This window comes from Myzus persicae, unplaced genomic scaffold (genome assembly GCF_001856785.1).
Source record: "Myzus persicae strain clone G006 unplaced genomic scaffold, MPER_G0061.0, whole genome shotgun sequence".
Classification (NCBI taxonomy): Eukaryota; Metazoa; Arthropoda; class Insecta; order Hemiptera; family Aphididae; genus Myzus; species Myzus persicae.
In genome coordinates this window covers 13,336-17,506 of record NW_019101065.1, presented here as the reverse complement: position 1 = coordinate 17,506, position 4,171 = coordinate 13,336, and the positions used below count along the sequence as shown (strand labels likewise).

At 28.2% G+C, this 4,171-nt stretch overlaps 1 long non-coding RNA gene across 1 annotated transcript; it reads left to right on the top strand.

The window, feature by feature from the left end:
• The first annotated feature begins 635 nt into the window (after positions 1-635).
• Positions 636-2,105, top strand: LOC111027590. The gene is made up of 3 exons (XR_002603807.1): positions 636-656; positions 1,510-1,548; positions 1,906-2,105. It is a non-coding gene; the product is annotated as an uncharacterized LOC111027590 (long non-coding RNA).
• Positions 2,106-4,171: the final 2,066 nt, after the last annotated feature.

Sequence of the window (4,171 nt, the reverse complement as noted above, 5' to 3'; positions counted from 1 at the left end):
TTATAAGTTACATTGACTTTCTTATAATTTTTCAATACATCATATTATTTCATTATACACATAATACAGTCCACTTGTCCTTAGTCAAGATATACACTTAAAGCGTGGTTACCCCGAACAACGAATTGCTCGAGACCTCGCTTACAATATTTTTTCTTTTTATTAATTGTAAATTAAACTATAACTTTTCAATTTATTTCACTGACATTTTTTTTTTTTTTAATTACTGCTGTCAATTTTTGAATAACCTTTTTACATTCTGTTTATCATTTAATTTTTAGACAAAAGATGTAAGTCAATATTGTACTTCTTTATATATTTAGTTTTATAATTTAATTTATGATTCGTGTCTCATTACTCAAGAAATGATGATGATAATCAAATTTTTACATACTCACTGAGTACCATCATATGATCTATGAAGTCATTAAAACAATAGTTGATAACAAACACCCTTTATTGGATACATCACTGTCCAAATAGAGATATAGGTACATTGTCTACAGAAAGTTGACTCTCCGGGGTTCTGAAACTATAAAAATCGATCAACATTCATTTTAAATGTATTTTGTTATTAACGGTATGTCCATATTATCACATTTATTTCAAATTATTATAATTATTTTTTTTTTTGTTTTTAGTGCATATTTATAAAAGTATTTATATATTTTTATTTTTAATTACTATACAGTATACAATAAAGTTAAACTAATATATTTTAATCCAACTAACCATTATTTTGGTTCGTATAAACTATAAATAACACGACATATAATTAAAAATAAACTTTATATTCTATAATATTGAATTTAAAAAAATAGTGTAAAATTATATTATTCAGCCACGTATGACTGATTCACAGCTAAGTCTATCACACTCATAGTTCTGAAATTCGATATTCATCAAATCTTGAAGAAAAGTATGTTCCAATCAAACCCAAATGTTTAAGATGGACCTACACAGAGATTTGTTGGTTAACAAATAACTAAAATATTGTTTTATTTACAAAATATTTGTTTATTAGTTACTATTTTTTACAGAAAATAAATATTTGTAATAACACTGTTGTAGTAGTCATAATATTAGACATCTCTCTTTAATACATATTTTTCCAGAACCACTTAAATTTAATGAGTACAATTATACATAGTTCTCATTTAACGGGGGTTAATACGTGATAATTTTACTGGTTCTGGTTAATTTGTCATGACCCATTAGGTTAAGAAAGAAGAAAATAACTTTTAATAACCCAGAAAATATTAAATATTCATAATATACCTATGAGTTTGAAAATCGAGAGATATATGTATGTCATATAGCAACATAACTACATAAGTAACATAATGCGCTCTACATATCATTCAAATGAATGTTGAGAATCTATCAAACTTTTTCATTTCATGAATTTGTTTAATTTTTAGAATGCTTAACATTTTATAAACCAGAGTTACTGATATATTCATGTAAAATATTCAATAGAAAACTGTCACAATATAGTTTTTTTTACAGAAGTTAGAGATTTGGTCATTGAATATGAGCAAAAAACCTGTATGTATTTATAGTGTTTATTAATGTGTTAGGTATTTTTAATTTTTAATTTATTTTAATTTATTAATTTATATTCAGAAAGGTCTTCTGTCTGTGTAAAATGTTTTTGTTTGATTTATCAACTTTTCGGGCATTCTTAAAAAATATTTTTCGTGTAAAATAGATGAAAATTTCAGTATTTTTATGGTAAACATATTCATATTAAATGGGCTTATATTGAATACTTTCTTGTCTGATTTTTTTGGAGCTAAAAAATGATCTATATATAAGTATACAAATAAAGTTTCGTGTTTGTGGAAGGACAATCAGCATTCTAATGACTACACTCAACAAATCTAATACCAAGTTATTTTTCAGGTGAAACAAATTTGGGAGAAACTGTTTTTTGTGAATATTACATTACACCAAATGAATATGTTGCTTTTTTGAATAGAGTCTTTAAAGTTAAAAATCGTTCTTAATGTTTTGTTTGAATTATAGTAATTATACTTTTTATTATTATTTAAATATAAATTAAATTTTTGATTTTCCTTAATTGATTATCAGCTCCGGTGACAGGGGCCATTGGCTTTATTATATTATATTTATTTGTAATTGCAATGATAAAAGCAAAAAATAAAATTAATTTATAATTTAATTTATGTATTTATATTTTGTTATTGCTTTACAAGCCCTATGTTATGCGTCTTTTTACCGCCAACGATCTCTATCATTTACCTGCTCCCATCCTGCTGTAATTTCTTCTAGTAGTTAATTGACACTTGCCATCTATCTTCCTCACTCTGGTTCTTTTCCCCTCTACTTATATTATGTTAAAATAACACAACAGATTATATTTTGGAAAATATTTCATCGTTTTTAACTATTAAGTATTGAATTCCATATTTAATGCACATTTGTTGTTGTATAGTGCATACTTCTGCGAAACTTGACCATTTTATCATTTCAAAGTTTTCGACCGAACCAAAATGTCCAGCTCAATTTGTAAGTATTTGAAAACAAGAATTTAAAATTTGTCAGTCATTCCTCTCCTAATTATACCTAAAAAGAAGTAATCCAAACTTTATACAGCTTTTTCAACAAATATCTTCTTTTTCACAAATACTAACAAATTGCGCTTTTCATTTTTGCACAATCAAAGTTTAAAAAGCTGGATAAAACACATCCAACTTCTTTTCATAGATAATTAAGGGAGAAATGAATTACAGATTTAAAATTTTTTTAAAACCTTGAAATGATGAAACGGGCAAATTTCGCAGAATTTAGAGGTGATTACCAATATATTGTTCTGTGGTATGACACACTATTCTTCGTAGTAAAAACTCCTCAACGTTGTACAAACCGTTCAGCTGTCCACGCATCATCATTTTTAAGGCTATTTTGTTAGTGTGATTTTTATTTTAAAAATTAATATTAAAAAAAAATGTTGTGGAATTTTTAATATTTAATTTCAATTATATAAGAGGACGCTACACTGAAATTTGTTGTCTTTTCAACTGACGAGGAAGTGAAGGGGGTGGTCGGCAAGTGGTCAAAGGAGGTGGCGGCAGAGTTCTATGATTCAGCCTTTAATCTGCAATCTCACAACCTGCATTGAAAAAGTATGTAGAAATATAGCACATAAATATATTAATATAACCACGTAGTTTGTTTTTTTTCAATACATTTTTTTGAAGCCTACAAAAATTGAGTACACTTGTTTTCTGGACACGCCTCGTAATAAAGGGGGATGGATGCATTAATGTACCAACTCAAAAAAATTTTCTCACATAGCTCGACAACTGTCTCCTATGCCTATACATACATAGTAATCAGTAGACATATATTATACCATATTCCAAAATACCCCCATTCGAGACGTCCCTGATGATCGCTACTGATAACAAATTCGTGAAGGTAATATCCAAACAATCAAGTAAGACTTTAGAGAAGAGCGGTAGGCATTTAATAAAGATATCGTGATATCGAGTTACAAACATCATATTTGGAGAACAAAAACTAATACATACTACTTAACCTAACCTACAGTTCACTTCATTTACCGTCGACAATCAAACAGTCGATCTACCATCGAGACTGAAAAACAAGTCCTTTTCAGGACTATTAACAAAGCCCTACCCAGCGCGTTGCTAAGTCGTTCTCTACAAGCTCTCAACCTTATCACGACTTACTCAAAATCTCGATCTTTTGGCTAGCTTCATGCATGTATTATTCAATCAATCTGTATTCACCGTCCTAAAAATTTTAATTTTTAATCGCGCCTCTGCAGACCCGTTACTGCCTCCCGCGGCCCGCTTATTCAAGCTAGCCGTGCGGTCTAGATGTAATGTAATCCCCATAACCCTTAACTTGGTATTGTATCCTAGGAGATACACTCACTTTTATCATTTTTAAATACTTTAAATATTTATTTTTTCTATATACATTTTAACGTTTTTAATAATGCTAGACTGTTTGATTACTATCATATTTTTATTTCCCGCTTAAATGTTATCATACTTTTTCTGTTAAGCATTACAAATCGAGTATTACCCTGTTATAAAATATACAAGAATTCCCAAATTCAAAATGGTCAAAAACCGTAATTTGTTAGAAAAATGCACGAAACAAGGGTAAAAAACTA